Here is an 11,652-nt window from a genome sequence, read left to right as displayed (position 1 = left end):
TGCAGGAGAGACGGGTGGAAATCCTGGTTGAGCTTGCAAAAGATTTAGGTGGCTCACATGTGACTGAAGAGAAGGCACGCAAGAAGAAACTCCTTCGGCAACAACCTTCGACACCCAGCCCTGGCAAAAGGGCGAAGTGTCAGGTCAATCATCGATGCACGAACAATTGTGCAACTGAGAGATGTGTTGACTGCTACAAATACACGTGTGGCAAATGTACCAGGGACATACCCAGACAGTGCCAGGCATGTTCCGACAGTGCAGACAGACTGCTGAGTGAGAACTGAAATGCTAGTCACACAAGAAGGACATGCCACTCACACACACACACGCAGCCCCCCTCTGCAGCCTATTGTAAATATGTGTGGAATTGTTTTATTCCTTGTATTTTTTTTATTATTTTTATAACAAAAATAAAATGCATGGAAACAAATAACAGTTGTACTTTTGAATATTTTTCACACTGAAATTTCAGTCCTCTTGTGCGAATTTCGCACGAAAAAATCGCTAAAAAAATCGCAACTACTTGCAATTTTTTTGCGATCTGTTCCATTGGTCATATACAGTGCCTACAAGTAGTATTCAACCCCCTGCAGATTTAGCAGGTTTGATAAGATGCAAATAAGTTAGAGCTTGCAAACTTCAAACAAGAGCAGGATTTATTAACAGATGCATAAATCTTACAAACCAACAAGTTATGTTGCTCAGTTAAATTTTAATAAATTTTCAACATAAAAGTGTGGGTCAATTATTATTCAACCCCTAGGTTTAATATTTTGTGGAATAACCCTTGTTTGCAATTACAGCTAATAATCGTCTTTTGTAAGACCTGATCAGGCCGACACAGGTCTCTGGAGTTATCTTGGCCCACTCCTCCATGCAGATCTTCTCCAAGTTATCTAGGTTCTTTGGGTGTCTCATATGGACTTTAATCTTGAGCTCCTTCCACAAGTTTTCAATTGGGTTAAGGTCAGGAGACTGACTAGGCCACTGCAACACCTTGATTTTTTCCCTCTTGAACCAGGCCTTGGTTTTCTTGGCTGTGTGCTTTGGGTCGTTGTTTTATTGGAAGATGAAATGACGACCCATCTTAAGATCCTTGATGGAGGAGCGGAGGTTCTTGGCCAAAATCTCCAGGTAGGCCGTGCTATCCATCTTCCCATGGATGCGGACCAGATGGCCAGGCCCCTTGGCTGAGAAACAGCCCCACAGCATGATGCTGCCACCACCATACTTGACTGTAGGGATGGTATTCTTGGGGTCGTATGCAGTGCCATCCAGTCTCCAAACGTCACGTGTGTGGTTGGCACCAAAGATCTCGATCTTGGTCTCATCAGACCAGAGAACCTTGAACCAGTCTGTCGCAGAGTCCTCCAAGTGATCATGAGCAAACTGTAGACGAGCCTTGACATGACGCTTTGAAAGTAAAGGTACCTTACGGGCTCGTCTGGAACGGAGACCATTGCGGTGGAGTACGTTACTTATGGTATTGACTGAAACCAATGTCCCCACTGCCATGAGATCTTCCCGGAGCTCCTTCCTTGTTGTCCTTGGGTTAGCCTTGACTCTTCGGACAAGCCTGGCCTCGGCACGGGTGAAAACTTTCAAAGGCTGTCCAGGCCGTTGAAGGCTAACAGTAGTTCATAAGCCTTCCACTTCCGGGTGATGCTCCCAACAGTGGAGACAGGTAAGCCTAACTCCTTGTAAAGGGTTTTGTACCCCTTGCCAGCCTTGTGACCCTCCACGATCTTGTCTCTGATGGCCTTGGAATGCTCCTTTGTCTTTCCCATGTTGACCAAGTATGAGTGCTGTTCACAAGTTTGGGGAGGGTCTTAATTAGTCAGAAAAGGCTGGAAAAAGAGATAATTAATCCAAACATGTGAAGCTCATTGTTCTTTGTGCCTGAAATACTTCTTAATACTTTAGGGGAACCAAACAGAATTCTTGTGGTTTGAGGGGTTGAATAATAAATGACCCTCTGAATAAACTTTTCACAATTTAAAAAAAAAATTAAAAAAGAAATAACATTCTTTTTTGCTGCAGTGTATTTCACACTTCCAGGCTGATCTACAGTCCAAATGTCACAATGCCAAGTTAATTCCGAATGTGTAAACCTGATAAATCTGCAGGGGGTTGAATACTACTTGTAGGCACTGTAGATCACTCCTCTGGGATTTTTTCGAACAAAAAAAATTGCACAAAAAAAATCTCAGGAAAATCGCACCTATGAAAAAAATCGCACGAAAAAAATCGCAGCGATTTTTTTCGCAGCGAAGGAAAAACACTAGTGTGCTTGAGGCCTAAGGCCTCAAGCACACTAGCGCAAAAAAAATCGCGCGATAATCACATTGCAATGCGATGCGATTTTTTTCTGCGATTTGCCAGTGTATTTCAATGGCACCAAGCACACCTGCGATTTTTTTCCCAGAGGAGTGATCTATATGACCAATGGGACAGATTGCAAAAAAATCGCAAGTAGCTGCGATTTTTTTGCGATTTTTTTTTTTGCACCCATTGACTTGAATGGGCTGCGATTTTTTTTACGTTTTTTCGTGCAATTTTTTTTCACGCGAAATTCGCACAAGAATGAACATGCTGTGATTTTTTTTCGCACAAAAAAATCGCACGAAAAAAAATCGCAGGTGTGCTTGGTGCCATTGAAATACATTGGCAAATCGCAGAAAAAAATCGCATCGCAATGCGATGCAATTTTCGCACGATTTTTTCACTAGTGTGCTTGAGGCCTTAGACACAAATGCTTCTGGCCATTACCCACAGCTGTACCTTGCTTTAAAATTTCTAATTCTCTATTGAAAATATATAAAAAATTATTCATTGTATCAGTGCTTTTTTGCGCAAATAAAACTAAACTAAATACAATATGTATAGTCTTATATTATCAAATACAATAAACTGAATAGAACTAACTAGAAACTAAATGGCTAAACTCAATGGAAAACAACCACCACCTGTGGTGCGACAGTAATGGCCTTAATTACAGAACAAAAGAAGGTGATTATAGGATGTTAGCTAAAATCCTTCAGGTCATTCGACCCGTCTCTGGGTTCCAAAGGTAGAAATGTTAAATGACCCCTCTCTGGGACTTTTAGTGTTTAATCCATTTATTTCAACACAAGGTGGTAGATAAAAACAGCAGGAGGGAGGGGGGAGTGCACAGCACAGCAGACGATGGCCGTTTCGTGCTAATCAAGCACTTCAATAGGTCTACCAAGTTGTAACTTACTACAATATCTTGACATTAATTTCCTGAAATACTCTGTGCTACAAGTGGAACTAGCACTTTCCAGCTTGTGAATTGCTACCGTGTTTTTCCAAAAATAAGTTCCTCCCCCAAAAATAAACCCTAGCAGGGATTTTCAGCATTTTCGGAGCCAAACTTAAATATAAGCCCCACCCCGAAAATAAGCCCTAGTTCAATAATGAAGTGTTCATGCAGATAAAAAAGTTAAAGAAAACTGAAGGACACTTCATTATAGGCTTAAAACACATTTCCGCAAAAAAAACGTACGTGTCTTACGGTCCGTTTTTCGGGTCCGTGTTCCGTTTTTTACGGGCGTTTCTCCGGTACATATGGCATCCGTGTGATGGCGTATGCGAGCCGTGTGTGCGTGTGGAATGTCCGTATTGACATAAAATACGTACGTGTGCAGTCCGTGTGCTGTCCGTTTTTAAAGGCCCGCATTCTTACCCAATTAACGATTTTAATCATTCATCATGAGATCCTGGTGTTGTTGTTTGCTTTCAATTGTCCTGATAGATTGGAAACAAGTGTTGCAGATTTTATGATGAAAAACGGACACGGACGATACGTGCTGAACACGGACATACTCCGTGTGCGGTCCGTGCAGGCACGGACCCATAGACTAAAGCGGGTCCGTGCCTGCGTGCTGCGGCCAAAAACGGACATGTTGTCCGTGTAGAAAAGCGCACACACGTACTTACCACACGGACACACGTTCCGTGTGATTTTATGTGTGTGTGCCATCTACCATTGAATAACATGGGTCTCCGTGTCTCCGTGTCTCCGGTACGTGCAAATACGTACTGCACATGTTCAAAAAAACCGGATGTGTGTTGCGGGTCATAGACAGGGGACACCCCATCAGGTCACATGATGTAACATCATCCCAGGTCCTTCTCCACCCATCTCCACTTCACTGACCAATGTGACCATCTCTGTGCCAGGATGGAGGTAAACAAGCTGCACAGGCACTCAGCCATGCAGCTAGAAAGGCAGCTCACATCTGTGAGTACTAGTAGCACACAAGGGTAGTACTTACTTCTTTAAGAGTAGAGTCTAGCTAGAATACAGTATGTGTGGTATGGCAGCCATATACCAATTTGTTATAAAAATTGATCTCTGGTCATAAGATTTCTTTGTATAGACCCAGCATAATACCACCATATAATAACGAGATTGCATTGTACAAACCCAGCATAATACTGCCATTCTTACTAGAGTTCACAGCCTCCAGATGTCCCAGCAGCTGGGACCTCCACAAACCTTAAAGGCTTCCTCAAAGGCTCCTTTAAGGTTTTCGGGCCTCACAGCCACTGCACTGTTTGACTGCTGCCACTCTGTCCCGCAATCTAACAGTCCAGCAATTGTCAGTCAGGTCACTGGAGTTTACACTCAGTGGCTCCCTCCCTGCACTCAGTGAATTAATTTGAACCCACTGCCAGACTGCCAGATTGCTGGAATACGGCTACACAGCAACCCGTCAATCTGGCTGCAGGTTCAACTGAGTTCACTGAGGGCAGCTGGAGAGCCACTGAGTGTGAACTCCGGTAACCTAACTGCCGGATTGCCGGACTGCTGTGCCACTGTGTCACACAATCCGGCAGTGAGTTCACCGCTGGTCATACTTGGTACCGTGGGAACCTGGTTGTGAACTCCAGTAACCTGACTGCCAGATTGCCGGACGGCTGTGAAGCTGTGTCATACAATCCGGCAGTGGGTTCACCACTGGTCATACTTGGTATAGTGGGAACTTGGCTGATGTCACCACTTGTCACAGCCAGGTCCCCCGCTGCCCTCTGTGTTCCAGGAGCTACAGTGATTGGTCACATTTTTCATTACTGCAGCGTGTTCCAGGAGCTACAGTGATTGGTCACATTTTTCATTACTGCAGCTTCTGTATATAGCAGAGGCGGGATCGTCATGGGACATTGTGTGGATTATGTTTCACCTGCAGGGGTGTTTAGGAGGTTAACAAATTGGTGAAAGAGGGTGTGTTATATTTTTAACAAATAAAATAAAGGATTTTTGTGTGTTTGTGTTTTTTTCTATTTACTTACAGGGTTAGTAATGGGGGGTTCATAAATACATATGGATTATCAACCCAGGGCTTGATGTCAGCTGTGAATTTTGAGAGTTCACAGCTGACATCAGCCCCATATATTACCACGATTGCCACTGCACCAGGGCAATTGGGATGAGCAGAGTAAAGTGCTGCATCTAAAGCATGTGTCTGTGGCACCCCTGAGGCTCAGTCGCCACAGGGTATTGTATCTGACTTAAGATGCAATGCTTAATCACGGGTGATGAAGGAGTTAGCCACTGAAGTTTGTTTTACTTAGGCTGGGGCCACACGGGGCACTAGTGAAGCGACCAGCCAGGGAGGCCTCTGGCTGTGTAGTCGTGGCAGCACTGTATTCAAGGCACATCCCTGGCTTTGGTACTTCTTTAATGTTGAGAAAGTGTGTGTCAGTATCTTCATCGGCCGATGCACAAAGAGTCGGCAGGCAAAAGTCCAGATGCAATAAAAATGACATTTATTCACAAGGAAAAACACTCCGGTCAGCAGATTCCGGCAATATTAGTGGAGCTGGGGACAACCTGCCCAACCGCACCCTCTGGTGGGGATATGCCCTAGATACTCTTCTTCTCCGGGCTCCCACTCTCCGGTCAAGCACACACTGGACCCACACCAGCGGAATAGACCCTGAGGTTGCGTCCACCTCCTGTTCTCCGGTGTCCCTTGATGGTCCGCTCACACACACACTTGCCGCTCCAGATGTTCACTGTCTGCTGTCCCGGATCCTCTTCCCCTCACACACTCAGACTTTTCCTAGATATCCGGCCGACTCCTCCTCCCCGGTGGCAACAGCCGTCCCACCCGGCCACTAGGGGGTGCCCTAACACAACACATACAATAATAAAAATCAACACTTTTAATAATCACAATGCCGGGTAACTATGCTAAACTAGTAGGGGGTAGGCCCACCCACTACATGCCTCCCCTCTTAAAATCCGAGCCTCCCGGAAAGGCTCTAAAACTTTAAACATATTAACACATAAAAACCTTTTGGGTCAGTCCTCAACAGCGGCACCAGTTCAGCGGCGCTCCCGGTCTTTAGGGGCGCTTAATGGCGCAGCAGCGCTCCCGGTCTCTGGATAGCGCCCGGAGGCTCAACAGCGCTCCCGGTCTTAGATGGGCGCCCGGAGGCTTCAATAGCGCTCCCGGTCTTTGCTGAAGGTGCCCGGAGGCTTCAAGAGCGCTCCCGGTCTTTGCTGGAGGGCAACAGGCCCGTAAAACTTTTCAACAACAAGGGAACTTTCTGCCGGTCTGGAACAACACCGGTCTTTGAAGGTGCTGAAGTCAACAACTTACTCTGGGGGCCAGGCTCTCTTCCATTCCTCCGCTTGAGCCTGGATATAGGCCCCCAGAGATTGTCCCGGCTGGCGGCGGATTCGCCTGAAAGACACAGGGGCGAAAGGCGGCTCCGCCGGTGCAGCTGCTGCAGCTCCTCTTGGGGGTGATGGTGTCTCTGCCCGAGATGGCGGTGGTGCGTCCAGCATGATGACCGGCTTGTTTGTAACATTTTGCGTTACCGCTACCACGGTTGGAACCTTCTCCGGGTCAGGGGCCGATGCAGTCGCTGTTTCCGGGACAGCAGCCATGACACGCCGGGGTTGAGAGGGCGCGGGCGGGAGCGGTCTGGCATGGCTCCGGCGCCGCTCTTGCTGCTCCTCCCACTCAATCTCCTCCTGCCACTGCTCCGCTTCCCGGGTGGTTGGCATGCGAGAGACACAAACAGCAAACAGGCCGCGGCTACCTGCGTCCGGCAGGAACTGGACTTTCTCGCCCGGCCACAAAGTATGGAGTCGCTTGGGCAGTCCTTCCACGTCGAGATGAACTCTGTTATAAAAGTAATCATCCCCGGTCTCGACTTCTCGGATGAATCCATATCCGTCCTGCTGGTTGAACTTAACAACCACCCCGGTCACAAACTGCTGTGCCAGCTCCTCGCCACCGGAACCGGACAGCATTTCCCGGACAATGGTCTCGGCCAGGAGACGTTCCTGGACGGGGTCAGGCTTCGGGGTCGGGACACTGGGGTGCGACTCCGCAGGCGGGGCGATGACTGGGTCCCAGAAGAAGCCCAGGTGATCTTTCTCCAAGCGCTCAGCGTACTCCTCAGCTGGCTCCGGCACAAATGGGGAAGCGGCGGCGTTAAGCTGCGGGGTCTCCCATGGGAAGACTGCAACCCCCGGACGGTTTGGCATGGGTGGGGTGGCATAGGTCGCCTTCACCTCTGTGATGGTGCTCCCGGTTTGAGCATCCCATGAGGTCTTCCAGGAAACTTTGTCCGGCCTGGTGGAACCTCCCGGTCCAATGGGAAGGTCCGCCAACGCGGCCTCACTAGCAGGGGCGAACCGGGGTCGACCTCGACCGAGGCTGATTAGGGCCATAGTCGTTGCCAACTCCGCGGGTTGCCCAAAGGTCTCCATCTCGGTCTCCGACAGTATCGCTGGTAATGGCGGTGATGTCGACGCTGAGACTGGGAAAAGTGGAGGCGGGTCTTCGTTTCCCGCTCTTAAACGGACTCCACCCCCAGCCTCACGCATCATCTTGACTCCTCCGCTGAGGTACTTCTTTTTCTTCTTCAATGCCCTGGAGCTGGCGCCTCCCCTCTTTGGGCGGAGTACTCCGTACTTTCTCTTCGGCGCCGGCCAGCCCCAGGCTCTTCTTTTGGCGCCAATTCTTCGCGCCTTTTCTTCCTTACAGATAACGGCCTCCTTGCCGCCATCTTGTACCCGGTCCAACGCTACGGGTACTGTGTTTTCTTCCCACCAGGGGACTGGAAACCTTGCATCATGGTCCGGGTCCTGTGTTCCAGGCACGACCTGATCTCCAGCTTTTTGGGTTCCTGGCAGGGGAATCGCATCCTGCCGACTACGCCACATGAAGCGACCAGCCAGGGAGGCCTCTGGCTGTGTAGTCGTGGCAGCACTGTATTCAAGGCACATCCCTGGCTTTGGTACTTCTTTAATGTTGAGAAAGTGTGTGTCAGTATCTTCATCGGCCGATGCACAAAGAGTCGGCAGGCAAAAGTCCAGATGCAATAAAAATGACATTTATTCACAAGGAAAAACACTCCGGTCAGCAGATTCCGGCAATATTAGTGGAGCTGGGGACAACCTGCCCAACCGCACCCTCTGGTGGGGATATGCCCTAGATACTCTTCTTCTCCGGGCTCCCACTCTCCGGTCAAGCACACACTGGACCCACACCAGCGGAATAGACCCTGAGGTTGCGTCCACCTCCTGTTCTGCGGTGTCCCTTGATGGTCCGCTCACACACACACTTGCCGCTCCAGATGTTCACTGTCTGCTGTCCCGGATCCTCTTCCCCTCACACACTCAGACTTTTCCTAGATATCCGGCCGACTCCTCCTCCCCGGTGGCAACAGCCGTCCCACCCGGCCACTAGGGGGTGCCCTAACACAACACATACAATAATAAAAATCAACACTTTTAATAATCACAATGCCGGGTAACTATGCTAAACTAGTAGGGGGTAGGCCCACCCACTACACTAGTGCGATCCTCACATGACACTCGGCTCATGCTGGCAGCACAGCAGAGCCGAGTGTCCCTGTGACTGAGGTCCAACTGTGCGAGCGGACCTCAGCTGCGGGGGTGGCCCGGCTCTGCGGAGGGGTGGGCCGATGCTGCGGAGGGGAGAGAGGGATTTTTCTCCCTCTCTCCTCCATAGCCGGCTATTGCGATTCTCGCTTTGCACTTTGGTACACCGGTGTACCGCGAGTGCAGTGCGATTTTTCTCTCACCCCACTTGAATGGGTGCGAGAAAAAAGAGTCTCGCATTACAATGGCAGCATGCTGCGATTGTTTTCTGGGTCCGATTAGGGCTGAGAAAATAATTCCTCATGTGCGCTGACACACAGGCTAATATTGGTCCGAGTGGAATACGATTTTTTTATCGCACTCCACTCGCACCGTTTTTCTCACCGTGTGGCTTAGGCCTTACAAAACATCTAGCTATGAGTCACCACTTACACAGGAAGCCAGACAGTCTGGGGAATTCCCGGTCACCATAGCAATAGGTTTTCTGGGCAGGAAGAGTCATTCCAAGGGTGGGGGCACTGAGTGAGTAATAGACACAAACATTTTTCACTTCAGTTCCTTGGGACGGGAGACTGGAGGACATTATCCCATGACCAGGGGCCACAACATCACACTAAGTCTGCAGGAATGAGACTGGAAAAGTGCGAGAGGCGACCAGTGGAGATGGGGATACTGAGGAGACATGGTAGCTGAGGTTGAGCCTAACCGTTCCCACAGTGCCAGTGCAGTCGGGGTGCAGAGCCCTCGGTTGGGGAAACCTTCATGGACTAACAAATCTGCAGGAGTTGGGGATTTCATGTCCCATTGCTCATCATCCATTTTCCTAGAGCACAGTGACATATAGGATCCGGGGTCGGGTTTACAGCCAGGCCCCACGGCGAGGACCCGCATCACCTGCACATGGGACGGGACACTTAACACGCACAGCGAGGTTCCCAAGTTGCTTCAGGCCACGGTGAGCCGCGAATCAGTGCAAGGAGGAATGTCTCACACATTTCTACAGACACCAGTGATTGCTTTCGATTCCCCCGGGACCGGCTGGAGTCCATCCATGAAGGTGGAAAGCGACACCTCCGGGGAACTTTAAGAACTGTGAGTAAAAGGAACTTTGAACCGCAGCCCTGGTGTTGTCTTTGTCATTGCTGGCACTTCCGCCCCGCGCTTCGGCGCCATCAGCAATCCCCATTGCCCTCATCCTCCCTGGGGCTCGCTCCACATGTGGGGAGCTGGACTATCTGGGCTGCGTTAACATCAGCCCCGGAGAAGAGCAACATCTCGCAGCGGTGGCTAATCACTGGCCGCACACCACGGGTGGCGCTGCAAAGCATCTCCCATTCCCATCCAACACCGCCCCTGGAAGAGGAAAAGTCGCAGGAAGGGTTGGCGGCAGAGGAGGCCGAGACCCCAGTCACCACTGGAACTGGTGACGCTTCCCAGGGACTCTATGCCCTCCTTCCATCCCCCTACACCGGACACCTTGCACCTGTTTGATTGTCTTTTACAAGTAGCCGACGGGGCCACGGAGCCGGATCAGGCTCACACAATCACAGCAACCCCATAAAACCACTGGCCCGGTGACGAGTAATCCCTGAGGTCATGTGGGGCGTTACCCGTCCATTGTGGGCCGGCAGCAAGCTGCTATTTTTACATAAGCAAGGATGGTTGACCTTAGGGAGATCAACATCCAACACCGCGGAGACACCATCATGTGTTTCTCAACGCAGTGATTCTAGAGCAATGCCCCCTGGGAAATATTCAAAACAAGAAAGCCTGCGGAGACACCATCACATGTTTCTCAACGCTGGCAGGAAACTAGCCAGGTCTTTCACCGGGAAGGAACAACCACAGGAAGGGCAGTCTCCAGTCAAGGAGTCCACCTATGCCAAACATAGTATCCATCCACAGACAGCTGTTTTGGGGTATTTGCCCCTCATCAGTGTGGAGTAAGAAACTGGCTAGTGGGAACATTGCCTAGTAGAAGACTACATAAGCAAGGATGGTTGACCTTAGGGAGATCAACATCCAACACCGCGGAGACACCATCACGTGTTTCTCAACGCAGTGATTCTAGAGCAATGCCCCCTGGGAAATATTAAAATGTTTTGAATATTTCCCATGGTGTCTCCGCGGTGTTGGATGTTGATCTCCCTAAGGTCAACCATCCTTGCTTATGTAGTCTTCTACTAGGCAATGCTCCCACTAGCCAGTTTCCTACTCCACACTGATGAGGGTCAAATACCCCGAAACAGCTGTCTGTGGATGGATACCATGTTTGGCATAGGTGGTCTCCTTGACTGGAGACTGCCCTTCCCATGGTTGTTCCTTCCCGGTGAAAGACCTGGCTAGTTTGCTGCCAGCGTTGAGAAACATGTGATGGTGTCTCCGCGGTGTTGGATGTTGATCACCCTAAGGTCAACCATCCTTGCTTATGTAGTCTTCTACTAGGCAATGCTCCCACTAGCCAGTTTCCTACTCCACACTGATGAGGAGCAAATACCCCGAAACAGCTGTCTGTGGATGGATACCATGTTTGGCATAGGTGGTCTCCTTGACTGGAGACTGCCCTTCCCATGGTTGTTCCTTCCCGGTGAAAGACCTGGCTAGTTTCCTGCCAGCGTTGAGAAACATGTGATGGTGTCTCCACAGGCTTTCTTGTTTTGAGCTGCTATTTTTAGGCTGGGGAGGGCCCAATAACCATGGACCTTCCCAGCCTGATAATACCAGCCCCCAGTTGTCTCTTTTACCTGCGTTGGTTATGA

This window comes from Anomaloglossus baeobatrachus, chromosome 4 (genome assembly GCF_048569485.1).
Source record: "Anomaloglossus baeobatrachus isolate aAnoBae1 chromosome 4, aAnoBae1.hap1, whole genome shotgun sequence".
Taxonomy (NCBI): Eukaryota; Metazoa; Chordata; class Amphibia; order Anura; family Aromobatidae; genus Anomaloglossus; species Anomaloglossus baeobatrachus.
Note: the sequence above shows the minus strand (reverse complement) of the source record.